General features: G+C 38.5%; 1 protein-coding gene across 5 annotated transcripts in view; it reads left to right on the forward strand.

Moving 5' to 3' along the window:
• The window catches only part of HECW2 (HECT, C2 and WW domain containing E3 ubiquitin protein ligase 2), a 433,106-nt gene that overhangs the window by 86,591 nt on the left and 318,810 nt on the right, over nucleotides 1-27,705 (forward strand). The window contains exon 1 of one of the 5 annotated variants that reach the window (XM_086348462.1): nucleotides 20,392-20,484. The exons of the other annotated variants lie outside the window; for them this stretch is intronic. The gene's annotated coding sequence lies outside the window, so the exon portion shown is untranslated. Of the gene's footprint in view, nucleotides 1-20,391; nucleotides 20,485-27,705 lie in introns of those variants that run through there. 5 annotated transcript variants of the gene reach the window in all.

A 27,705-nucleotide genomic window follows, 5' to 3' on the forward strand; every position in this document is an offset into this window, starting at 1 on the left:
ATATCTGGTGGCTGAACTATTGGAGCTTCAGCTACAGCATCAGTCCTTCCAGTGAGTATCCAGGATTGATTTCCTTTCAAATTGACTTGATCTCCTTGTAGTCCAAGGGACTCTCAAGAGTCTTCTCCAACACCACAGTTCAAAAGCATCGATTCTTTGATGCTCAGCTTTCTTTATGGTCCAACTCTCACGTCCATACATGACTACTGAAAAAACCATAGCTTTGACTAAATAGGCCTTTAAAATCCTTCTGTTGTGTGTGTGTCAATGTAGTCCAAAAGTGCTTCAGAATAAATAGCATGATCCCTGCCTAATTTTCTTCTTAATAAGCCTATTATTTCAGGTGGGGCTTCCCTGTAGCTCAGATGGTAAAGAATCTGCCTGCAGTGCAGGAGACCTGGGTTTGATCCCCAGGTTGGGAAGATCCCCTGGAGAAGGGAATGGCAACCCACTCCAGTATTCTTGCTTGAAGAATCCCACAGACAGAGAAGCCTGGTGGGCAACAGTCCACGGGGTCACAAGGAGTTGGATATGACTGAGTGACTAACACTTCTATATAAGGAATAAACACCTCAGTATTATTTATTTAGAACTTCAAGTATAGAAATCCACACCAGAGAATTTCATTACCCTAAGGGATGTTGGGAATAATTTTCCATCCATGAAATGAATGCCTTTTGTATAAATGAGCTATGGGAAGCCTGGGAGTCACCACTGGGTCAGGGACCCCAGAATACTGGTTTGTCCTGCCATCAGGATGCCCTGATGTCTTTCTGGGAGTGTCTTTTGTCTTAGTTGGTAGTAGGAAGTACCAGAGGGAGAACGTTAGACTTCCTTGAATTACAAAACAGGTCTGGTGCCTGCTCAGTAGTAAGTGTACCTCTGGCGTAATTTAGTTTGTGACTTTATTTTATAGCATATTTCCTGGCAAGAAGCTCATGAGGAATGGAATATATAGCTTGTACCTAGCTTAACTGATTCTTATTAAAAGACTGTAGCCTTTTCCAAACAGGGCATCTTGCAGAAACTTTCTTATTCTCTGATTCAGTGTGATTTGATACCGAGTCTATTACCAAGCAGCACATCCTGAATTTTAGAAAAGATAGCCCTTGAGAAAGCTATATTTGCATAATTCTGGATTATTTTTCTAGGAGTCTGGGGTTAGGTCAGTATTTCTCAAATTATCTGTGCAGAAGGGTCAGTTTTTCTTTTTAAAAAATTTTAATTGTCAATACATTATGGGCTGATACTATGAATTACTAACTAGCAAAATAAAACAGGAACCATACATATAAAATATAAGCCCAAACTTTTTGTTATTAGATTCAACAGACAAAATGACATTTCGGTAAACAATAGCAAACATAACATAGGAAAAAAAAGAAGAAAATTACAAAAATTACAGGGCTGATGACATGCTACTCGTAAGGCATAATGTATATCTAAAGTGTTTTAGGTTTTGATTTGATAACACTCATAGCAGAGAAACCATTCTTACAAAGCCTATGTCAACAGGAAAGGAAGACTAGATTTTTAAAGCAATTTTAGCAAGCTCAGGATATTTATTTAAACCTTTTATCCAAAGTGAAGCAAGTCATCCTATTATTTTCAAACTAATCTTCCATCTTTTATCAGTTGCTGATTTCAGCAATTCTGTAGTAAATAATTTGCCTTTTGAATAAAGAAATGATACATGAGTTTTATACACTGTTGGGTTATAGTTGATCACAAGTGTGAAAATATTAATATGTTGTGATGTAGACCTAGTGTATATTCCTGGCATGCAGCTTCTGCCACATGTGACCCTGCCTGTTAGTTTGATGGTACTCTAACTGCTCTATAACTTGTCCAACGAGAAAAGTCCACTGACTACAAACTTGGACAACAGGGCAGTGTCAAGATGCTAGAAAAGTTTCTAACTGCTTACTTCCATTTCTGTGCTTATTTTATAGACCAGTAGCAAGCCATTGACCAATAGTCTTCAAGTATTATTCTTGAACAATATACATTCTTCAAGTATTATTCTGTCTTTCTATTGCATGATTTATTTTTTCTCTTCTTCTGTGCCTATCCAAATCCTCCTTGGTAAGCCAGTCTCTCAGAATCTCATTTTTGTGACTTCTTACTATGTTCATTTGTTCTATACATTCAGATTTAATTATATACTGGTTTTCATGGTCTTCTAATTGTTTTCTACTATTTCTACTATTTTCTCATCAACAGTATTATAAGCACTCTGAGAATGAAGATTTAGCATTGTGCTGAAAATGCTTATTAAGTATTCTTTAGGTGGACTGCTATAACGGGTAAAAAAAAAACAAACATTTGGTAGACTTGAACATTTAAAGACAGACATTTTAAATGTTTTAAAAACATTAAAAGACAAACATTTAAAGTTTACATATAAAGTATAGAATGATATGAGGATGCTATTATATCTTTAATGTTATCTATGCTTAAAATATGTATGAAATGTTTAGATTTAAAGAACAAAGGTGAAATGGATAAAAGAGGACAGAGGTACAGACTAGCACTTCCAGGTCCTGGGTGTGTAATGTGCAGCATGATAACTATAGTTAGTAGTACTATAACGTGTATTTGGACGTTGCTAAGAGAGTAGATCTGAAAATTTGCAGAACAAAAATTTGTAACTGTGTATAGTGATGGATGTTAATTAGACTTATAGTGATCATTTTGCAATCAATACAGACCTTGAGTCATTATGCTGTACACCTGAAACTAACGCCGATTTTTATGTCAGTTATGTGTCAGTTAAAAAAAGAGAATGAAGGACAATAATAGTGGAACGGATTGTCTTATAGGTTTTGGTTTGTTTTCTTGGTCTGAGACACTGTTAATTGTACATTAAAAAGTAAAAACAGTTGAGGATTTAGGAATTTTGTATCTAAGTAACATAAAATACCTCAAGAAGGTTGCAGAGTGGTGGTCCTCAAACTTACTTTATTTGGCCCATATTATCTTTAAAAACTGGGATATGTTACATGAAAAAAAAAATCTAAATTTCTAGCATCTTTAAAAAAAAATCCCTAATGTTTGGCCCCATGGGTAAGAGTGGCAGTTGCTGGCTGCCTGTTTCCCAGTTTCCACCAGTGTCTTCACAATCCCCATCTTTCTCACAAGGTGTGTTTCTAGCTGGCTTAATCTTCCTTACCTGCCTAGCCCTTTGGGGGTATGGGAGCTTGTGCATACAGAATAATGTATCAGAATCTCTCCTGCTTCACAGATTGTCTAGTGCACAGACTGTGGCGAGGGAACCAATCAGGTTGCTCTATTAGTGATGTCATAACCCATGTTACTCTGATTTTCAGGGCCTGCTCTGAATGATTGCTGTTCTCTTTACCCTGCTTTTCACGCTCCTCCCCCTCTACTCCCCTATGACCTTTCTAGAAACTTTCATGTATCATCCTCTGTCTGCTTGCCTCTTACAGCTTTATTCTTTGAATTATACAGTTTTCTCATGCAATGCTAACCTTACAAAACAGTGTCTTCCTTATTCTGGCATAGTCTTTCCTGTTTGTTTCTTCAATTGCACTTATACTTTGTAATCATAAACTTATGTATGTGCTTACTTATTTAATACCAAGCTGTAAGCTCTATGACTGGCCCTCTCTGCTTGTTCATCATGGGGTTTTCAACCACTGCTCTTGTGTGGCATGTATCAGGCACTCACATATTTATTGGATAAATGAAATGAAGGTATTGGCGCAGTAGGCTTGAGGGTGGGTTGTGGAATTAATTTGCATCTCTGCAGTGTGCAATATGGCAGCCAGTCCTGCTTTAAAAACCCATTTCTTTTGAATTATTTCAGAAAATGAATGGACATATTGAGTGATGTTTTAATAAGCTTCTTAATTACATTCCAGTGCTTGTGATTTCACATTTGGGAATGCAGTAATACTTTAAAATTCTAAAGATAATTTATTTATGGTACCTGTATTATCACAGATCACAGAGTCTAATTTTTAGAGATTTTCAGGAGGATAGGGGAGAAGTTCTTACTACTAATTGCTTGTGGTTACAATTCTGAGGGGAAAAAATAAGTCACTATTAAATTAGTTTCATAATAATTAAAACTGCAGTGCGACATAATAACTACAACTGCTTGTATAAGCTCTTTGGGGTTTTTTGATCATACAATTTAAAAAAGTAGATGCCCAAGTTTTAAAAATATCCCCACATTTGTGGAAAGTACTACTAAAATCCCACTTAAAAATATTTAAAAGTCTTTAGTGTGGAGGGCTGGAAGGTTTTTTTTTAAAAAAATATTATGAAGTACTGTGTAACAAAGGGAATCTTTTAAAAGAAAATGTTAAAATTCTAAATACCCCTTTAACATTTTCTATATTTAAGCTGGAAACTAAACATTTAACAATTTATTTTTTGTCCTGATTTTGGTAGAAATATTTCTTACAGAGTAATAACTGGTTATTTGAAAACTCAAGATAAAAATATTCATAAAAAAAAATCTTGTAGGAGATCATGGAGTTCTCTTTGGAGATGGGGAAGATGGAGGAAAAGTGAAAGAAGCAAGTGCTCGTTCTCTGATAAGATGTCTTTAGGGGATGAGGGGATGGAGGGCAAAGAGGCAAAAGGAGGAAGATGGACATATAGAGGCTCATTCTGGGGTAATTTGCATATCCTCATATACCAGTGGGAGGCTGGGATGAAGGAATTAAATCTGCTGAAGAACCAAAATACTGTTTCTTATTATACCCCCACCTACTCATCCTACACATAACCCTCCACACACACTGATGCTTTTTATAATCCATGAATTTTGAAAGTCAAAACACTTCACACTCATCAGCTGCAGTGAGAATCCAGTAGCTTTCTTTTTCAGGCTCTTCAATTGTGATCTTGTAGAAAACGTTTACTGGTTTAGTTTTATAATTTGTATTTTAGCTGCATCACAGGGAAGGGTGGAGATATTTAGCTTGTTTGTCTTGAATATCCCCAGAGACTGATGGATGCAAGCTTCTATGTTTGACTCAGGGTGGCTTATTAACTTGTTCTTTTCTCCCCTCTGCACTTGTAGTTCAAGAGTCGAAAGCAGGTTAGAAAAAGGAGGTCAGGAGATTTAACAGAAGAAAAGTCAGGTAACATATTTATGTCTCTTTCCATTTTTCAGAAAGCAGTACTCTTTCAGTTGCAGAGGGATAAAAATACCTGCTTGTTTAAAGGAGTCCATCTTTTTTCTCCCTAATACCTAAACTGTATAAATGGTGTAAGCAAACAGTACTTAAACCACACTAGCCTATTATAAAATCTCCCAGGAGAGTTTAAAATGATGGACCCAGGGCTCCAGGGCATGTTGGAGTCAAAGAGGAATGTTAATGTCACAGGAGAAAAGTAGCTGAACGCACATTTTGGTTGACTTTTCTTAAACCATCTGACCATTCCCTGGTGGTGGAAGAAATGTGTTAATTTTCCTTACTTGTAGTTCCACTGGGGGAAGACAAATCCTCGTGTCCTTTCTCTTGATTGTGAGTCTTCAGGTATGTTTAATGTTTACGTAAGTTTTAGAATTGGTTGTTTGGAATTCAAAATGTATTTTTTTCATAGGAATAATATTTTAATTCGGTGATAGAAATGTGGTGCAATGGAAAGAGACCTGGAACGTGCGGGCAGATTTTGGAGTTAGATGTTGTACGTCCTCTAAGCCAAGGTTTCTCAACCTCGCTACTATTGATATTTTGGACTGTTTAATTATTTGTCATGGGAGTTGTCCCCATGTGTTCATTATTGAATGTTTATCCCTGGCCTCTACCCACTGTATATCAGTATCAGTCACTCTAGTCATGACAATCAAAAATGTTCCCAGACATTGCCAAATGTACCCTGGGGGGCAAAGTCACCTCTGGTTGAGAACCACTGTTCTAAATGTATGAATGTATGAGCTAGATGTTGGTCAGATTTTATAAGACCCTCTTAGCTTGTTTTTCTCTCTAAGTTGGGTATGACTTATTTCAAGAGTGATAGTGAATGGTTTTGAATGTAGTCTATCCACGTGTGTCTCTCTATGTGTATATAAACCCATGCACATATATTAAATTTAATGTATGCACCCATAAATAGATTTCCTAGTGTTGAGCCATTCTTTTATTTCTGGAATAAAATTTATTGATACATTGTTCTTTAAAACAATCTCTGTACTAGATTTTTTAATATGATATTTAAAAAATGTTTTATACCTAGAGTCATAGGGAGTTTGGCCTGTGGCAATGTTTCTCAAAATATGGTTCATGTGCCAGCACCAAGTACTGGCAGAATGTGACTTCCTCTTAGGTAGTTTGCAGATGAATATTTAAAAAATTATAATAGGCATGCAATTATTTTAATTAGTTTTGACAAATGATACTAGTTTTCCATTTATGATAGTGGTGGAAATTTGTCTTTTAGAGTAGCCAATCAGTTTAAATGAATGTTAAGTGATATTTAAATATACTATAGGTGGTATCTGAATATGTTAAAAGTTGTGAAGATGGTACTGGAGTGACTGAGGTTTGGGAAACACTGGCCTATGAAGTAGTGTGTGTATATATGTGTATGTGTGTGTACGTATGTGGGGGATGGTGCTAGAGAAGAGGGTAGGGGTAGCAAGGAGAGCTCTATATGGAGCCTTGTCTGCTTTGTTCTGCAGGCTCTGTGGGCCTCGTAAATGTTCAGAAGCTTTCCATATAGGGGTTATCAGTTCTTCAAAGGCTAGATAGAGTTCACTTATAAAGCTATTAGAAGCATCCCGTTTTTTAGAGGTAGTATTTTTTTTTATGACTTTTCAAATTTCTCCCAGAATGATTGGTCTCTGCAGTAGTGCTTATTTTAAAGTGACATCAGATCGTGTTACCTCTTTGTTCCCCTCACAGAACTTGAACAAGTCAAGTAGTTTCAGTTTTTTCCCCTTTGACCCATGTGACTCTGTCCTTTCCTGACCACTTCATTAAACGTTGAGCCTCTTTCCTTGTCTCTCCCCACGAATCATGTTTATTTTTTCTTTTGGTCCTTATCACTGCGTGACATACTACATAATGATTTTTCTTTATCCCTCAACATCCCCCCTCCCTCTGCTCGGAGAGCTCTACAGTGGGAGGGACTTCATTTATTTGTTGACTGTGGTACACCCAGGGCTTGGCATATAGAAGGTCCTCCATGAGTATTTGTTGAATGATTGGTATATTTATATTTTCCCAGATTGGGTTAGAGTTTCAAATTTATTGGTAAAAATCTGAAACGATCTCTTTCTCTTTTTTAGTGTTGCTTATTTCTGTTTTTCTTCTGTTTAAAAACCAGGCTAACCTGTGATTTTGTGCTCTATTGGTCTCTTCAAACTATCATCTTTTGCTTTATTAAACAAGTTAGTTTGTTTTTTCTTTCATTAATTGCTATTTAGTCCATATTCTTTCTTTTTGCTACTTTGGTGTTTAAAAATTATTTTAAAAGTTCTTTTTAAACTATAAAGTTAATGTAATATTTTATTCTCGTTATTGCAGATCAGTCTTTTACAGGCTATCTGAGGCAAAATGTAGCCAAACACCAATACCTAAGTCTCTACAGTCAGCAGCCATTCATCAGGCAGGAAAGAGAGTGACTGAACTTTCACAGGTACAGGTAGAACTCTGCTACGTTCACACTTATTCTAACTTTGTCATCTTGAATAACTTGTTTAATCTCTCTGAACTCAGTGGCTAAAACTGTGGATAGTAATAATAGTTGTGAAATTTGGTGAAGAGTAAATGAGAAAATATATATAAGAAGCATGGTTCCTAAATGTAAAAGGTATGTTCAAAACCTCCTCCAGTATTTGAGTGCAGATACCTAAAGCAAGAAAGTTCCAGAAAAACACCTATTTCTGCTTTATTGACTATGCCGAAGCCTTCGACTGTGTGGATCACAATAGACTGTGGAAAATTCTTCAAGAGATGGGAATACCAGACCACCTGACCTGCCTCTTGAGAAACCTGTATGTTAGTCAAGAAGCAACAGAACTGGACATGGAACAACAGACTGGTTCCAAATAGGAAAAGGAGTACATCAAGGCTGTATATTGTCACCCTGCTGATTTAACTTATATACAGAGTACATCATGAGAAATGCTGGGCCGGATGAAGCACAAGCTGGAATCAAGATTGCCAGGAGAAATATCAATAATCTCAGATATGCAGATGACACCATTCATATGGCAGAAAGTGAAGAAGAACTAAAGAGCCTCTTGATGAAAGTGAAAGAGGAGAGTGAAAAAGTCGGCTTAAAGCTCAACATTCAGAAAACAAAGATCATAGCATCTGGTCCCATCCCTTCTGGCAAATAGATGAAGAAACAGTGGAAACAGTGTCAGGCTTTATTTTTGGGGGCCCCAAAATCACTGCAGATCGTAACTGCAGCCATGAAATTAAAAGACGCTTACTCCTTGCAAGTAAAATTATGACCAACCTAGACAGCATATTAAAAAGCAGAGACATTACTTTGCCAACAAAGGTCCATCAGTCAAGATTATGGTTTTTCCAGTAGTCATGTATGGATGTGAGAGTTGGAGTATAAAGAAAGCTGAGTGCTGAAGAATTGATGCTTTTGAACTGTGGTATTGGAGAAGACTCTTGAGAGTCTCTTGGACTGCAAGGACATCAAATCAGTCAATCTGAAAGGAAATCAGTCCTGAATGTTCATTGGAAAGACTGATGTTGGAGCTGAAACTCCAATACTTTGGCCACCTGATGCAAAGAACTGACTCATTTGAAGAGACCCTGATTCTGGGAAAGATTGAAGGCAGGAGGAGAAGGGGACGACAGAGGATGAGATGGTTGGATGGTATCACCGACTCAATGGACATGAGTTTGAGTAAACTCTGTGAGTTGGTGATGGACAGGGAAGCCTGGCGTTTTGCAGTCCATGGGGTCACAAAGAGTCAGACACGACTGAGCGACTTAGCTGAACTGAATATAATGTTTGATCATATACTCCATCCCACAGAACTCACAAATAAATAAGTCAAGTAAAAGAGATATGTCAGAGAGAAAAGGGAGTGAACTTGAATTCTTATAAGGTGAAGGCTGGTGTGGAGGAAGAAAGGGAGAATTATGCTCTTGGTGGAAGCATAACACAATATAGGCTGTAATGTGATGTAGAGGTTTGTGGACCCATGGGCTGGCATTGATCTATAAGCATTTCCCTGAAGCCCATGCATTTGCCTGGTGGGTAGACAGAGGAAGAGGAAGGGGCATTAACTGCTATGACGATCATGTGAGACAGCTTTGCTGCCAGGTGTCTCTGGCCTGGAGGGACTGAATGAATTAGTCAGGTAGAAGAAGCATCCAGTAGGTGAGCCCAGGAGAGTATGGACTACATCTCTGTGATTGGGGGGTGGCCATACCAGAGTCCCGGCACGGTGCTTAGCCAGGCATAGCATGGCCTCTGACATTTTGAATCAAGCAAGCGTGGGCTACCCCCAGATTAGAAGCATCTGTGATTGGTTTGCCAGAAGGAATCACTGGGTTGGCTCTGCTATGGAAGGCTCACGAAGAGCAGAGCAAAGCCTGTGGAGGGAAAAGTACTTTAAATTATTGGGTATAATTTAATAAACTTACTAAAGACTGATTATGATGAAATCTTTGTGTTGCATTTCTGTCCCTATGAGATGGGCAGAACTGGTCTTCAGCAGAGGCTTGGTTGGTAATATCAGTTCCCTCACTTACCCTTACTTTGTTTTTTTCGCACCCGGTTCTTCTGGGCTGTGCTCTCGACTATTACAGGAGACACCCTCCTGCAGTAGGAGAATGCCGGCTGTCTTCCTTCCCTGCTTCCCCTTCCTTCTGCTGTGTGCCACCTGGATGGAGGAGAACACTGTAGTGGGCAGTGGTGGCATCACTTGGTGGCATTAGGATAGTAGGTTTTTTCCCCCTTGCCCCTGACTCCTCTGCTCCCCTTTCTCTCTCTCAGCTCTTAAATGATACTGAAGACACTGAACAATTTAATCTCCTGCCCTCTGTACTTCAGGAACACACTTGTGCCCTTAGAACTGGGCAAGAGGCCCTTCCTTCCCATGGGGCAAGGAGTCCACAAGCAATATATCTACCCGGACCTATGCCTGAACTTGCCCTACCTTTTGAAATACCCTCTGGGAACTCTGGGTACTGGATTTCCTTGCTTCAAAGCCCCAAACCTGCTTCTAGAGCCTGTTTGACCTCTGCGGATTTCCTATACTACGGGCAGACTGGGAAGTCAGTGTGCACACGCTTAGGCTCAAGGGGTGTCTAGGATGTCTTTGCAGAAGGTGTGAATAGAGGCTGATGAACTGGCTCAGCGCCCACAAGTATGCCTGAGTGAGAGCACTTTTGTTGCATAGAGCTGGTGGCCCCTTTGACACCACATTCTGGCTGGAATTCACAATTCAGATCTGTCCTTTCAAGCCATTATGAGGGTCAAGGTAGGAGAATAAAACATATTCATTAGCTTAATTTATAGCCTTTCAATATTTAGACAGATGTAAGGAGGTGAGCCAGCCTCCATTTGTAGTTTTGCTCAGAACCCTGCAGTTGTTAAGAGTGGACCTGCGTAAGACCGTGGCTCCAGCCCACATGCCACTGCCTGTTGGTGTTGGCAGCATCCAGGCTGGGTAAAGAGCATGCCCCCTCCACCCAACATAAGCTCCACTAGGCAGGGACCATCACTGCTCCAGCTCTCCATTGTTTCTTAGAACAATGCCTGGCACATACTTGTTGAATGAAAGAAGGAATAGTCATGAGATCTGAGCAGCAGTGGAGGGGAGGGAGTTATGCAGCAGTGAAAGAGATGAGAAGGGAAGTTCCCTTCATCGTCTCCCTTCATCATCGGGGTGAAGTTATGTGTAACAGACAGAAGAGTCAGCTGTTGCTCTTCAGTATCCATTTTCCTCCTGGAACGTAAAAAGTTTCAATATTTTTTTGTATCATTTAGGGAGCCTCAGTTAAGTGAATTTGATAATATATTCTTGTAGCATATTACTATAGCATATTTTCTCTCTGAGAGAAGGAAACTTCACAATAATGTCCTGATTTACATTTTCACTGTAAATATCCATTATAGAATGGTATGTAGTTCAGTCAGTTTGGAAGGAAGGAAGGGTGGAAGTGAGGAAAGAAGGAAGGAAGGAGCAAAACAAACACAGACAATCCCTCTGACTACCAGAGTTGGTTAATGAAGACCAAAAAATAGGACATATTATAAAAACCACTGTTTTTACTCATCTTTGAAGTTTGCCTGTTCAAGGTGACTTGAGTGAGTAAGTTTGCTTGTAGTCTAAAGCGTTTGTGGGGTTCAGGGGTTGAGGGAGTGCTAGAAGAGAATGGGAAGTGGGATTCATCCTGTGTAATGGTCTTTATTGAGGAAAGTACAGTAGCTGAAACTTAGTAAAATGGTATGTATACTAATCTTCTGGCTTCAGAAAATTATGCAACAACTCTTTCTATGTAATACTCAAGAAATGTGGAAGAATTCACATTTCCAAACCAGAAGATATCATTTTCCTTTTATATTTAATTAGAAGTAAGCGTAAGTCACTTAATGTTTTGACCTATGATGGTACTTGTGGGTTTAAACGTTGAGAATCTTTTACATTTTAAAGGAACATTAAAAAAAAAATCTAAAGAAGGAAAAACCCTGTGCTCTTATGAATATAAATACAAAACACATGGAGGACTTAGACTACTAGTGCTAATTTGAGAATTGGTAGTTTATTCCTTAAAAAATTATTTTTTCTACTGTTCTGGCATCCCTTCCAACTATCTCTTTAATGCCGTGCAAAATTTGAAAGGAGAATTTCACAGAAAAGAAAACATAAATTAGTCACCTTTTATAACTATAATTTAAAAAAGTTATTCTATTTTATGGTTTTCTTAAAAGAGATTTAAAAAATGTGTTTCTGTCACTGCTGGATTATTTTTCATTACATGAAAATCTGTATATTGTTACTTTAATTACCAATTTCTGCACAAGGATATCAAAATAAGTAGGTGGTTTCATTATGTTATTTGCACTCATTTTATCTTTCCTCCTTATCCGTCTCTACATTTATATTTCAAAGAGAAAAATCTTTACTTTTGGAAAGTGGCTTAACTGAACCCATTAGGGCAGGAAAATGAAGGATTTTCTTGCTATTGGAAATTTGCCCCCCTCTGTGGGCATCGTGTCCTTCAAGCCAAGTCTGCTTTGACCTTAGTTTCTGAAGTGTTGGGTCCAGGGTAGGTGACTGTCCTGTTGACAGAGAAAGGGTGGAGGACAAAAAGAAGTAGCAGCAGGGGATGTGGATAAGAAATGGAGATGTGGAGGGGACAGTGGCCGTCCTTCATTTGGGTTACAGTCCAGGTAAGTCATTGCCAGTTCTTCTGAGACAACATTTTTGTGGGTTTAGAAAAGCATGTATTTCTACTATTGAGTATTTATTAAAGCTGAGATTATTTAACCTAAGGAATTAAATGGTATAGTGATAAAATGGTGTTAACTGTGCTTTTTTTTCTTTTAAATATCTTTGTTTGACAAAATATAAAGGTGCTTTATGTCAGTATGCAGGATGTTTTTGGAATTTTATTGTTCTGTGAAACACAAAGTCTACTGTTCACTCTTCTAATAGCAGCAATAATACTTTATTAGGTTTTGATCTTTTTTTCTTAGCCATGGAAATTGTTTCTATTATTTGAAATGCTCACATATTTTAATTAATTTTGGAATATTTCATGTATGTATTTGTATATGTATGTATGTGTTTTATGTATCTATATATTAAGGAAGTCAAACTACTTCTAATGCCTGTGTTGTCTTTAGGTTATGGGAGGGAAATTGGGTTTTCAGTTTGCTTTATCTTGAGTTATATCAAGTTATGTGCTGTTTTTTCTTCTTTCTAAAAGTTGATAATTTAAAGTGCTGGATCTTAGTTAAAAAACTTGAAGAAAGGAAGTTTTTTAGTTCTTTAGATGGTTTTCACATGTAATTTTCAGTGTTTGGAATCATTTGAGAATTTCAGATGACTTTCTCTTTCCATTATGAGCAAGGAGTTTACTGTATCTGTTTCATTTTTGAGGAAGGACATTATGGCAAAACCAATACAATATTGTAAAGTAATTAGCCTCCAAATAAAACACACAGTAGAACTTGAAATAAAATGTAATCTTAGAAATAATATAAATTGGCAAGTTGTCCTGCTTGTTGTCATATGCTTATAGAAAATAGTAGAAATGCAATTAATACACAGGTGAACTTCGTTGTAACAATGTCAGGTCTCTCTGAAAAGGTATGCAGTTTAATCCTTAACTCAGAATGATTGAGAATAATGAAGTTAAAAAAAATAAAACCTTTGAGGAAACGAATTTTTTGGATTTCCTTGAGTTCTTTGAGGTGTTGGGCATTTTGTTAACACTGATGTTTAGTGTATATTGAATACTTAAAAAAAATTTAATTCTTGTCCATTTAAAAGAATGCATGCTTTTTAATATCTTGTTGAGTCTAAGAGTGAGAAATAAGCCCTACAATTCAGTGTAACGTGAAAAGTTAGAGTGAAGGACTCTCAATTTGACTTTGAGAAGGTGAGCAGTAAAGATAAAAGATGTCTGAAACTGCCTGTGGATTCTAATAATAAACCCAGAATCATTTTCCAAGTTGAGCCCCTATCAGAATAGGTGATTTTCTTCTGCATTCCCAAGTATTTTCAGGATCTCTTGCTTTGAAACCTTTAAATGCGAATAGCATTCATTTCATTTATTTGTCTAATGTGTTTAAATTAGCAAACTAGGATTGATTTAAAAAATTAAGACTGCCTAATGCTGGCAAATGTGCAGTGAAATTAGTACTTTGAAATCCTGCAGTCAGAATGAATTCAAGATTTTTATTGAAAGCAGTTTGTCAGTACAGCATCAGAACTTTAAATGTGACCTTTAAATTCTACTTCTGGATTCCTATTCTAAGAAATAATCAGAAATACATACAAACTTTATGCAGAAAGATGTTCACCATAATATTATTCATAAAAATGAACAAAAAGAGGACCTTTGGTCTATTTCCAGTAAATGGGAATGGCTAGAAAAATTATGTAGTCATGCAAAATTATTTATATATCTAAACTGACACATGCTGAAAAGTTTGAATTAAATGAGAAAACACTAATGTGAAACTGTTGAGGAGAAAAACGCAGGTTGTAAGATTAATATAACTTCCATTTATTAGGGAATGACAGTAGCTGTTGACATTCCCAGTATGTCTTTACCTTCTTGATGAGTTGAGGCACAGTCATTGCTGAATAATGGCTTTGTGATTCACTCAGTCAAGTCAGGAACCAGTCATTTCCAATTTATGCTGCCAGATATTAAGCTGGTCCTTGAGTTATAAAAATGAAGAGCCTAAAATCTCCAGTGTCTGAATGCAAACTTGATATTCACTCATAATTGTTTACTAATAATCAGTGGTTGTTCGTGGTTTAGTCACTCAGTTGTATCTGACTCTTTGTGACCCCATGAACTGCAGCATGCCAGGCTTTCTGTCCTTCGCTCTCTCCCACAGTTTGCTCAAATGCATGTCCATTGAGTTGGTGATGCCATCCAGGCATCTCATCCTCTGTCACCTGCTTCTCCTCCTGCCCTGGGTCTTTCCCAGCATCAGGGTCTTTTCCAGTGAGTTGGCTCTTCACATCAGGTGGCCAAAGTATTGGAACTTCAACTTTAGCATCAGTCCTTCCAGTGTGTACTCAGACTTGATTTCCTCTAGGCTTGGCTGGTTTGATCTCCTTGCTGGCCAAGGGACTCTCAAGAGTCTTCTCCATAACCACAGTTCAAAAGCATCAATTCTTTGGTGCTCAGACTTCTTTATGGTCCAGCTCTCACATCCATACATGACCACTGGAAAAACCATAGCTTTCAGTATACTGATCTTTTTTGGCAAAGTAATGTCTCTGCTTTTTAATATGCTGTGTAGGTTTGTCATAGCTTTTCTTCCAAGGAGCAAGCATTTTTTAATTTCATGGCTGCAGTCACCATCTGCAGTGATTTTGGAGCCCCCAAAAATAAAATCTGCCACTGTTTCAATTTTCCCCCATTTATTTGCCATGAAGTGATGGGACTGGATGCCATGTTCTTCGTTTCTTGAATGTTGCATTTTAAGCCAGCTTTTTCCACTCTCCTCCTTCGCCCTCATCAAGAGGCTCTTTATCCTTCTTCACTTTTTGCCATGAGGGAGGTGTCTTGTGCATATCTGAGGTTATTGATATTTCTCCTGGCAGTCTTGATTCCAGCTTTTGCCTTATCCATCCTGACATTTCGCATGATGTACTTTGCATATAAGGATATTCTCAGGTGGCTCAGTGGTAAAGAATCCGCCTGCAATGCTGAAGACCTCAGATGTGGGTTCAATCCCTGGATCTGGAAGATCCTCTGGAGCAGGAAATGGGCAGCCTACTACAGTATTCTTGCCTGGGCAGAGGAGCCTGCGGGCTGCAGTCCATAGGGTTGGACAGAACTAAGCACGCATGCACACACGCTGCATGTAAGTTAGATACGCATGATGACAGTATACAGCCTTGACATACTCCTTTCCCCATTTGGAACCAGTCTGTTGTTCCATGTGCGGTTCTAACTGTTGCTGCTTGACCTTCATACAGGTTTCTCAGGAGGTAGGAAAGGTGGTCTGGTATTCCCATCTCTTGAAGAATTTCCCACAGTTTGTTGTGATCCACACAGTCAAAGGCTTTGGTATAGTCAATGAAGCAGAAATAGATGTTTTTTCCCATGGAACTCCCTTGCTTTTCCTCTAGTTGGCAATTTGATGTTGGCAATTTGATCTCTGGTTCAGCCTTTCATAATGTCTGGCAAATGGCAGGTACTTAATAAATGCTTGGAAAAAATGAATTACTGTGATACAGAATAGTTGAAGAAACATCGTCCAAATGTTAACATCAGGTTAACATTTGAGTGACATACAAAACACATGGCCTTCTCAGTGCCATAAGCTCTTGAGAGGGTAAACTTTTAGGAAGAATATTTACTCTGTCTTACGGGCCAGTTAGGTTATGTATTATTTCATACCTACTGTCTCACAAGGACTTAATAAATTTGAGACTAATTATAAAGCAAAATAAGCTCCTTGGAGGAAAAGTCAAGGCATATCTGAATTGGAAATTTGATGATTTTTAACTCCAGTGGGAGTTCAGTGGCAAATGAAGAGTGAATAAGGACTTAAGATTTGGGGGCAACATGCTATAAAAAGAATATGAGTGTGACAAGTATAAAAAGTACTTGATATACTTGATACACTATATTAGTAATACTGATAGAATGTAAATGCATGAGAATTACTATATATGTACATGTGTGTATGTAAAAATGTATTCCATATATGTATATGTAAACATATATATGTATGTATGGAAAAAGTTAATCAGCATTTCTCATAATCATCACCAGTATATTGCAATTGTTATTGATAAAAAGAAAAATTATTCAAGACATCAATAAATATTCTCTGCGTTTCATGTTTCAGAACTGTACTAGTTTCTGGGGCTGTCATGGCCCAAGGGGTTTGTATTTTTTTAGTGATTCAGGACATACACATACACACTCACATATAATTAAAGTAAAAAAAATACGTGCAAGCACCTGCTATTTCAGCTAGTTTTTTTTTTTTAAGTTAGTCTAGAATTAGTCTTTTCAATTTCTGGATGCTGTCATTAAGAATTTCTGTGTGCAGTCAAGCATGGGTGGTGGAAGGCACATGATTTTACAATTAAATTTCCTTGTATTATAAATAAAAAGTCATATTGGGAAAGATAGAGGACATACATCTTCCTTTCCTGCTGTAAAACCTTCAGTGGCTTTTCTTGCCTAAGGAATAAAGTCCCAAATCCTCTTTCTCTCTTTTTTAAGCTCTATAGTCTATTTTCCACTTTATGCAAACTATTCAGCATTGTGAACTGTGTGCCGTAGCCAAATTGGCCTTCCCTCGATTTCCTGTCTCTGGTTTCTGCTAAATATGATGCTAGCTGCCATGTGTCCTGCACTAAGAGACTTAACCTATTTTATCTTATAAAATCCTAATGATGACTAAAAGATAATTGCTGTTATCCTCATTTGGGTTGAATATTTTGTCTAAAGTCATGTAGCTAGTGAGTGTCAGAGCCTTAATATAAAGCCAGCTTCTTTGATCACAGTTGCCCAAGCTGATGCCATCCTGCCTTTCCCCAGCACCTGGAAAGGACTGCCCTTCTCTCTCTGTCTCTGCATGTCTAAATCCTACTTGTTCTTCAGGTCCAGTTTATATGAAAGTTCTTCCTTATATCTTTTTTGTAAGTGGCCTCTCCCTCCTTTGACCAGCTGTCACTCTTTTTATCTCCTTAGAGGCATACATCATCTTTTACATTATATCATTGTTATTATACACATCTTATCTTCTCACCAACTCACAAACTTTTTGAGTGTATAGAATGATATATGTTGTATTCTGTCAACTTTCATTGGTCATCTACAGTGTGCCTGGTATCATGCTGCACCTTTCCATGCATTTACCTTATTTAACCCTCCTAGTAGTGCTGGGCAGAAAGCATCTACATTTTACAGAAGGTTAAAGTGGGCAAGCACTGGAGATCGCAGAGCATGTGCAAAGCCAATATTTGTAATCTGAGTGTTGACTTTGAATCTAGAGTTATTTCCTCCACATACAGAAGCCTTATGGAATCTTCAGTAGACAGACTTACATCTTGGAAACATGCACCAGAATATATGAAATGAATAAACATGAATCACTTTATCTGTCACCTGAAGAGAGTTTTGCATACAAAAATATACTGGGAAGTTGTAGTAACATTAAACTTTTGGATTTCATATATTTAGTTCTGTACTGGATATCTTGAATGTCCAAGACTATCTTGGACTTACTCCTACCCACCGATCTGTAGGCATGCCCTTCCCTCATGTGCTTGGTTTTTGTAAATGGCAACACCATCTACCCAGTTGGACCAAGACATCTGGGAACTTGTTCCTAAACTTGTCCCTTCTATAACTGCCCTTCTTCTCTTTCCCACCTAACAGAATATTGAATTCTGGAAATTCTGCCTTTTAAATATCTATACCATCTTTTCTGTCGTTTAGGGTCATTACAATTGTCTTCAGGTTTTCTTCTCTCAATACCATCCTCCACACTTCTACTAGAATGCTATTTCTAATATGGAAATCTGATCACCTCATTAGTGGAAAATTCCTATTTTTGGTAGCCCTCTGCTGCCAACTTGTCACCATGGCATATGTATTTTTTTATGATCTGGATTCTAATTCTCTGTCCAGCCTCAGCTTGCATCTCTACCCTTTTGGCTTACTCAGGCCATTTTCCAGGACAAGTCCTGCTCTCAGATGTTCATGACTTTGGGCTTGGAATGCCTTTCCCTACCTGATGAATTCCTAAACATCCTTAAGGACTGAACACAAAAGCAATGATTTCTGTGAGCCATCGCTGAAGCCATGGATTGGGAAAAAGAGGGGTGGAGAAGGCAATGGCACCCCACTCCAGTACTCTTGCCTGGAAAATCCCATGGGCGGAGGAGCCTGGTAGGCTGCAGTCCATGGGGTCTCACAGAGTCGGACACAACTGAGCAACTTCACTTTCACTTTTCACTTTAATGTATTGGAGAAGGAAATGGCAACCTACTCCAGTGTTCTTGTCTGGAGAATCCCAGGGATGGGGGAGTCTGGTGGGCTGCCATCTATGGGGTCACACAGAGTAGGACACGACTGAAGTGACTTAGCAGTAGCATGAGGGGTTAGTCACTACCTCCTTTAACCAACTCAATTCTAACTTAGAGTTGAATTGTAATGTATTTGCTTACATGCTGGTTTTCCTTTCTTAGACAATGAGCAGCTTGTCTTTGTACTCTAGGTCTAGGTATATAACCACTGAACAGTCATAAATGCTTATAGAGGGAAACTAATTCTGAATAATAAATAAATAACCTTCTCCCCCACCCTTCCCATATTTAGTAGCTAATGTTGGCTATTGTATAAATCTGCTTGTAATCTCACTGACTTAAAAGTATTGAAAGCACCAAGAAAATGCTCTTCCTCTAGTCTCTCACCTGAATTATGGCCAATTAGACCTTTGAATTGGAGAAGGAAATGACAGTCCACTGCAGTATTCTTGCCCGGAGAATCCATGTACAGAGAAGCCTGATGGCCACAGTCCATGGGGTCACAAAGAGTTGGGCACGACTGAGTGACTGAGCAACAGACCTTTGAATATTCATTGGAAGGACTGAAGCTGAAGCTCCAGCATTTTGGCCACCTGATTCGAAGAGCCAGCTCATTTGAAAAGACCCTGAGGCAGTGAAAGACTGAAGACAAAAGGAGAAGCAGATGACAGAGAATGAGACAGTTTGATAGTATAACTGACTCAGTGGACGTGAATTGGAGCAAACTCCAGGAGATAGTGAAGGACAGGGAAGCCTGGCATGCTGCAGTTCATGGGGTCACAAAGAGTGGGCACAACTTAGCGACTGAACGAGACCTTTGACAGGCAAAAGAAACATATATTTTAAAAAGGGAATGGACAGTACCTAGTACACTGACTTCCCTGATTGACTCTTTGAAAGATAATTGGATTGAGAATTCAGATACTCAGAGACCCAATGTTTAAAAATAAAGTATTTCCATTAGTAGCAAAGACATAGCTGAATTTTTGTTTATTATCTTATCTATTCTGAACTTATTAGAAACATTCAAGCAGATTTTTCTGAAATATCTTGAATGTACTTATTTTAATCTACCATCTCTATTTCTGCTTCAACTTTGTGGCAGAGTTTCTGTCATTTTTCTTTTTTTTTTTTGAAGAGTCAAGATCTTTGTCAAGGTCATAGCTCTGCTCTCTGGCGTTACAAATATGAAAAGTTTTTGTTGTTTGTGTAAGTAAAATGTATCTTTAATTTTTTAAAATTAAATTTTAATTTAATTTAAATTAAATTAAATTAAATTAAATTAAATTAAATTTAATAACAAAATTCTGAAATTTTGTTCAAGAAGGGCAGTTTCTCTGACACCTTCAAAAATAAGTAATGTAAGATTAAATATGATGAGGATCCAAAAAGTGTGGCAACATTTAATTGCTGCTATTGATGTTAATTGCTTTTGAATGCATTTTTTTCCACCTAAATTTTCTTTCAAAGAGAATACTTTGGTAACACCCTTAAATTACCACATCAGAAAGAAAAATGTACTTCATCTCTGTTCCCCCTACCCCTCATCCCCAACCTTTCATCCTCAATCCTTTGTCTTCTGGCTGAGGATGAAGTTGCTGGAGAGTTTAATAATTTCAGTTTGATAACCTAGTCTTTAACAGGCCTGACACCTAATGGACTATGTAATTTTATTTTCTATTTCAGTTCAGTTCAGTCGCTCAGTCGTGTCCGTCTCTTTGCGACCCCATGAATCGCAGCATGCCAGGCCTCCCTGTCCATCACCAACTCCCGGCGAGTCGGTAATGTCATCCAGCCATCTCATCCTCTGTCGTCCCCTTCTCCTCCTGCCCCCAATCCCTTCCAGCATTAGAGTCTTTTCCAATGAGTCAACTCTTCGCATGAGGTGGCCAAAGTACTGGAGTTTCAGCTTTAGCATCATTCCTTCCAAAGAACACCCAGGACCGATCTCCTTCAGAATGGACTGGTTGGATCTCCTTGCAGTCCAAGGGACTCTCAAGAGTCAGTCTTCTGTAAACTGTTCGCAGGTTTGGCCATGTCTCTGGACATCTTCCTCAGTGGTTTGTGGGAGTAATTTACTTACATTGGAGCTTTTTAGTGAGGGGCAGGAAAGTCACCATAATTCTGTCCACTGGCCTTGCATCATGGGAACTGGTAGTCTGGGAAAACTCCGGCCCGTATGCTGCCTGTCAGGTAACAAAGGCACATTGGCTTTCTGACCAGTGTGTACCTCTTGTTTCTGGGACATTCTGTGCTCATCCTCACGTTTTGTACCAAATGTTACTCTCAAACACAAACATTTGTTTTACTCTATTTACTTTGCAACATTTTTGGTTGTTAGTTTTTCTTAAGAGATTTGCATGTCTTTATTTTAAGCATTAAATCATAATGTATATCATTTCAAATGGTCATGTATGTTTTGAAAGCAGGATTTTATTTTAGGCTTGAAATTTAAAATTTCCACCCAGATTCAAATATTTAACCTCTACCTATTTGAAAAAGTTATTCATGAAATTGTCTCTCAGTTCTATTGGGATCATATTAACTTTATTTTTTTTCCACTTTATTTTTTTGGAGGCTTATTAATATACAATATTGTATTGGTTTTGTCATACATTGACATGAATCTACCACGGGTGTACATGTGTTCCCCATCCTGAACTTCCCTCCCATCTCCCTCCCCATCCCATCCCTCCAGTGCACCAGCCCCGAGCACCCTGTATCATGCATTGAACCTGGACTGGTGATCCGTTTCACATGTGATAATATACATGTTTCAATGCCATTCTCCCAAACCATCCCACCCTCACCCTCTCCCACAGAGTCCAAAAGACTATTCTATACATCTGTGTCTCTTTTGCTGTCCTGCATACAGAGTTATCGTTACCATCTTTCTAAATTCCATATATATGCGTTAGTATACTGTATTGGTGTTTTTCTTTCTGGATCATATTAACTTTAAGTGAAGTCTTAGAAGAGCTAATCCGGAATCATAGTGCATTTATTTCTTGTAATTATCTTTACCTTGGAAGCCAGTTGTATACTTGGAGTAAATTTGTTTTCTTTATTATATCAATATATGGACAGTTAGAGTACTAAAGAGTTTGGAATTGAGACAATCTGCAAATGATATTTAGATGATTTACTATTTTAAGTAATATCAGCTGTCTGATAACATCTTAAAAATTAGTCTTGGTTGATTGTGGTTGGTTTTCTTGCATTATAGACACAGTTCTTGGTTAATAAACAAATCAGTCAGAAGGCTAAAGCTTTTCTCTCTCTTTTTCTTTGGTTGCACAATGTGGCTTGTGGATTCTTAGTTTCCCAACCAGGGATGGAACCCAGGCCTCAACAATGAAAGTGAGTCCTAACAACTGGACTGCCAAGGAGTTCCCTAAAGCTTCTCTTTAAAAAAAAAAAACAAACTTTGTGTAATATTCCACTGTATTTTAAATTCATTAAGTATAGGGATTACCTAGACTTGGAGTGCAGTAGGAGTAGAATAAACCTTGTTTTTTTGGTAGTCTAGGCACTGCGCACTTTTCTTACAGCTGTATTGAGGTATAGTTTATCATAAAACTCATTGATTTTATCTATATAATTCAATAGTATTTAGTTAATTTACAGGACTGTACAGGCATCACCACAGCCTAGTTTTAGAACATTTTCATCACCATAAAACTCCTCATGCCCATTTATAGTTAATCCTTTCCCCTATCTTCAGCCCTTGGCAACAAATATTCTACTTTCTGTATTTCTAGATTTGCTTTTTTTGACTATTTCATATAAGTGGAATCATATAATGTGTGTTGGTTTGGTTTTGGCTTTTTTCCCTTAGTATATTTTTGAGGTTCATTCATGTTGCAGTACCCACTCCAGTATTCTTGCCTGGAGAATCCCAAGGACAGAGGAGTCTGGTGGGCTGCCCTCTATGGGGTTGCCCAGAGTCGGACACGACTGAAGTGACTTAGCAGCAGCATGTTGCAGTATAAATCAGTACTTTATTCCTTATATTGCTTAATAGTATTCTATTGTACGGCATATCATATATTAACTATTCACCAGCATGGACGTTTGAGTTGTTTTCCACTTTTTTGGCTATTATGAATAATGCTGTTATGAACATTCCTGTACAGCTTTTATATGGACATATATTTTAATTTCTGTTGGGTTGACACCTAGGTGTGCTCTTGCTGGGTTATGTAGTAAATGAATACTTATATTTAAAATTTGGACTATTTGTCAAAGTGGCTGCACCATTTTGCATTCCCACCAGCTGCATATGAAGGTTCTCACTGGAATAAATCTTTAAAAAATGCTTTGAAGGAATTCTCTGCATTGAATGAGAGCAGATTTGTGAATATAGTTTGTGGGCACGTATATCACCTATCATTGCTGGGCAACAGGTGTGTGTGTCAAGCACCTCAGTCATGTCTGACTCTTTGCAACCCCATGAATTGTAGCCTATCAGGCTCCTCTGTCCATGGGGCTTTCCAGACAAGAATACTGGAGTGGATTCGCCATTTCCTCCTCCAGAAAATCTTCCTGACCCAGGGATCGAACCTGTGTCTCTTGGATTGGCAGGTGGATTCTTTGCCACTGAGCCTCTTGGGAAGCCCAGGCAACAGGTGAGGGAGTATGAAACAGGGAAGAAAGACCAAAAATAATAAAGAGAGAGAGGGATGCTCCCATCCTTCAGCCTTTGAACAAATATTGTTTAATTTTGTTTGTTTGTTTTAATTTGTTTTAGCTGAAGTGTTCTTAGAGCATATCAAGAGTCGGTTCGGTTCAGTCGCTCAGTCGTGTCTGACTCTTTGTGACCCCATGAATCGCAGCACACCAGGCCTCCCTGTCCATCACCAACTCCCAGAATTGACTGAGACTCACGTCCATCTAGTCAGTGATGCCATCCAGCCATCTCATCCTCTGTTGTCCCCTTCTCCTCCTGCCCCCAATCCCTCCCAGCATCAGAGTCTTTTCCAATGAGTCAACTCTTTGCATGAGGTGGCCAAAGTACTGGAGTTTCAGCTTTAGCATCATTCCTTCCAAAGAAATCCCAGGGCTGATCTCCTTCAGAATGGACTGGTTGGATCTCCTTGCAGTCCAAGGGACTCTCAAGAGTCTTCTCCAACACCACAGTTCAAAAGCATCAATTCTTCAGCGCTCAGCTTTCTTCACAGTCCAACTCTCACATCCATACATGACCATAGGAAAAACCATAGCCTTGACTAGACGGACCTTTGTTGGCAAAGTAAGTAGTTAAATAAAATCCTTGCAAGGAGGGCCTAGTCTAGAGAATGAATGGGATGTTCCAGGCAATTGGATACCTATGTCTTTTGTGTGTTTATGTGTGTGTCTTTTTTCTTCAGTTTTATTGAGATATAATTGATATACAACACTGTGTAAGTTTAAGATATACAACATAATGATTTGACAATCATGAAATGATTACCATAATAAGGTTAATAAGTTTAGTGAACATCCATCATCTCATATAGATAAAACATAAAAGAACAAGAAAAAAAATTTGTTCTTTGTGATGAGAACGCCTAGGATTTATTCTCTTTGTTGTTGTTCAGTTGCTCAGTTGTATCCTACTCTTTGTGACCCCATGGACTGCAGCACGCCAGGCTTCCCTGTCCTTCACCATCTCCCAGAGTTTGCTCAAACTCAGGTTCATTGAGTCGATAATGCCATCCAACCATCTCATTCTCTGTCACCCCCTTATCCTCCTGCCCTCAGTCTTTCCCAGCATCAGAGTCTTTTTCCAATGAGTTGGGTCTTCACATCAGGTGGCCAAAGTATTGGAGCTTCAGCTTCAGCATTAGTCCTTCCAATGAATATTCAGGGTTGATTTGCCTTAGGATTGACTGGTTTGATTGGCTTGATTTATTCTCTTAACAACTTTCATATATACCATACAGCAGTGTTAATTATATTAATCATGCTGAACATAATATCCATGGTACTTTCTTATCTTATGTCTGGAAGTTTATATGTTTTGACCATCTTCATCTACCTGTGTTTATTTACTTATTTATTTGGCATCTTCCTCAGTGTGCTGAGTGTGAGAAAGATGGGCTGCTGCTAACTCCTCCTGCTCTGCTGTGGTTGTAGTGGAGTGTGGAGGCGACAGTATGAGAGAAAGAGCTCTTGTGTGGAGTCAGCCCTGGCTGTGAAGTGTCTCTGCCCTTACTTGTAAGTCCTTTGGGTCTCTTAATTCTCAGCCACCTCCTTCCCCTGGACTGCCTAGCTCTTCTTTCCTTGTAATCTTCTCTGCAGATGAACTTCAGTTATAGTAACAAAGGTTAGAGTATCACTCAACTATTAGAAGAAGGAAACGGTACATTTCTGTCTTTACCTTTTGCTCTGCCATCTCGCCGGTGTTTCTGTGGATTATTTGTTAGTTTACAAGTCCCACTTCCCAAGGTTGGGGGTCAAGTGGGTGGGCCCTCCTGGATTCCTGAAAGGGCAGTGGCAAACTTGAGTGTGTTAAGTGTTCACTGGCTTTTTGGTCTGCTCCTTCACATCCCAAGGCTATTTTCTTTTGGAATTTTTTTAGTTTAGTGGTTTGAAAGAAAGGATTTGGATTAAATATCTTGATTCTATGGGACTTTCTTTACTGTGTAATTCCATGAAGTGGGTTCTTTTGCTCTCTCTCCTGATCACTTATTAGTCCCTGTTGAAATTAGCTGTATCCTTCTACTGCTGCTGCTGCTGCTAAGTCGCTTCAGTTGTGTCCGACTCTGTGTGACCCCATAGATGGCAGCCCACCAGGCTCCCCCATTCCTGGGATCCTCCAGGCAAGAACACTGGAGTGGGTTGCCATTTCCTTCTCCAGTGCATCAAAGTGAAAAGTGAAAGTGAAGTCACTCAGTTTTGTCCGACTCTAACACCACTGAATTATAACAGTGTCTTTGAGAATAAATAGCTTTGAGGACCATAGATGTTAGGGGTGGTTATATCTCCCTCTTTGAGCCCTTGACAAACCTTCTTATAGCTTCTCACAAAGCATGAAAACAAAGCACCATTTTGAAAAGTATGTTTAGTATACTCTTCTAGGAGCTTACTAATTTATAATATTATACTGTCTTCTGATTAACAAAGCAAAACAATACCAGGGACTCACTGTCTCTGTAAATTTCATGTTTCTTGAGGACAACTCCCAGTATAATTATACTTTAGGAAAAAAGAATTTAAATAAGATTACCAGAATAAAAGTTACTACCTTTATTTTACATAAAATTTTAAACTAGTGTTTCAGTTCAGTTCTGTTCAGTTGTTCAGTAGTGTCTGACTCTTTGCGACCCCGTGGACTTCAGCATGCCAGGCTTCCTTGTCTGTCACCAACTCCCAGAGCTTACTCAAACTCCTGTCCATCGCATCAGTGATGCCATCCAACCATTTCATCCTCCTTTGTCCCCTTCTCCTCCTGCCTTCAATCTTTCCCAGCATCAGGGCCTTTTCCAATGAGTTGGTTCTTCACATCAGGTGGCCAACATATTGGAGTTTCAGCTTCAGCATCAGTCCTTCCAATGAATATTCAGAGCTGATTTCCTTTAGGATTGACAGATTGGATCTCCCTGAAGTCCAAGGGACTCTCAAGAGTCTTCTCCAACACCGCAGTTCAAAAGCATCAATTTTTTGGTGCTCAGCTTACTTACTATGTGTAGGTACTGAGTTTTGTGCTTTCCCCTGAGAATGATATCATTTAGTTTTCACAATATTCGAAACAGGTTAGATGCTACTTTGACTTTAAATGCCATAGTTATTGTAGAAAATAGGAAAATCCTGAAAAATAAAGAGGAAAATATTTATTAGCAATCCAGCCATTTAGAGGTAACCTATGAGAAAAATTAATTTGCTCCTTTTTCCTTTGGGGTTTATATGGATGCAGGAGTTTTTTTATGTGGTGTGTGTATGTGTATTCTTTGTGATAAACTTAGGACCTGAATTGGAGAAGGCAATGACACCCCACTCCAGTACTCTTGCCTGGAAAATCCCATGGACCGAGGAGCCTGGTAGGCTGCAGTCCATGGGGTCTCACAGTCGGACACGGCTGAGTGACTTCACTTTCACTTTTCACTTTCCTGCATTGGAGAAGGAAATGGCAACCCACTCCAGTGTTCGTGCCTGGAGAATCCCAGGGACGGGGGAGCCTGGTGGGCTGCCGTCTATGGGATCGCACAGAGTCAGACATGACTGAAGCGACTTAGCAGCAGCAGCAACAGTAGGACCTTAATGTATATGTTGTCTTGAAATAAGCGTTTTATTATTTTAACAATCTATGGTGTTATGAACACTTCCCCATGCCATTACATATTCTTCTATAATATCATTTTCATAATTTCCCCTTATTGTAAAGGGAATAAAGCTCATTGTTATTTAGTCCATCAATTCAGAAATATAAAGAAACAGAATCATGGTTTTGTGTTTATGTTTTGAGACTTTTTTTTCCTTTCTTTTTTTTTTTATAAATTTTATTTTATTTTCAAACTTTGCAATATTGTATTAGTTTTGCCAAATATCGAAATGAATCTGCCACAGGTATACCTGTGTTCCCCATCCTGAACCCTTTTTTTCCTTTCTTGATCTCCTTTAAAAGAGCTATTTTTACATGTGGCTCTTTTTTTTTTTTTTTAAATGTGGGAGGAAATATTTGTCAGAATTATGATCTGACATGCCTTAACTCTTCCTGGTGTTTAGTCTAAGCAGGAAATTGGGTGTTTTGTTGTTTTGAATGTAAGAAGGGATTTGTTTCTGTTCCTTGTAATACACCCTTGAGAGATGGGATTATATTAGAGAATATGAGCAAACTGACTTTCATGCATATAGCTCTATTGCTCAATGTGGTAATGGTAGTCTTAGTGGATATTTCCCAATCTTAGAATGTGTACGTGCACTTTCCCATTTTAAAGACAAAACATAGTAAGCGGGGTTTCACAAACATTATGGTCCTTGAAACTATTCCATTTGTTAATTTGTAATTCCAAGACTATACC

The sequence above is a fragment of the Bos grunniens genome, chromosome 2 (genome assembly GCF_055505025.1).
Source record: "Bos grunniens cultivar Pamir isolate PY7600 chromosome 2, Bosgru_T2T1.0, whole genome shotgun sequence".
Classification (NCBI taxonomy): domain Eukaryota; kingdom Metazoa; phylum Chordata; class Mammalia; order Artiodactyla; family Bovidae; genus Bos; species Bos grunniens.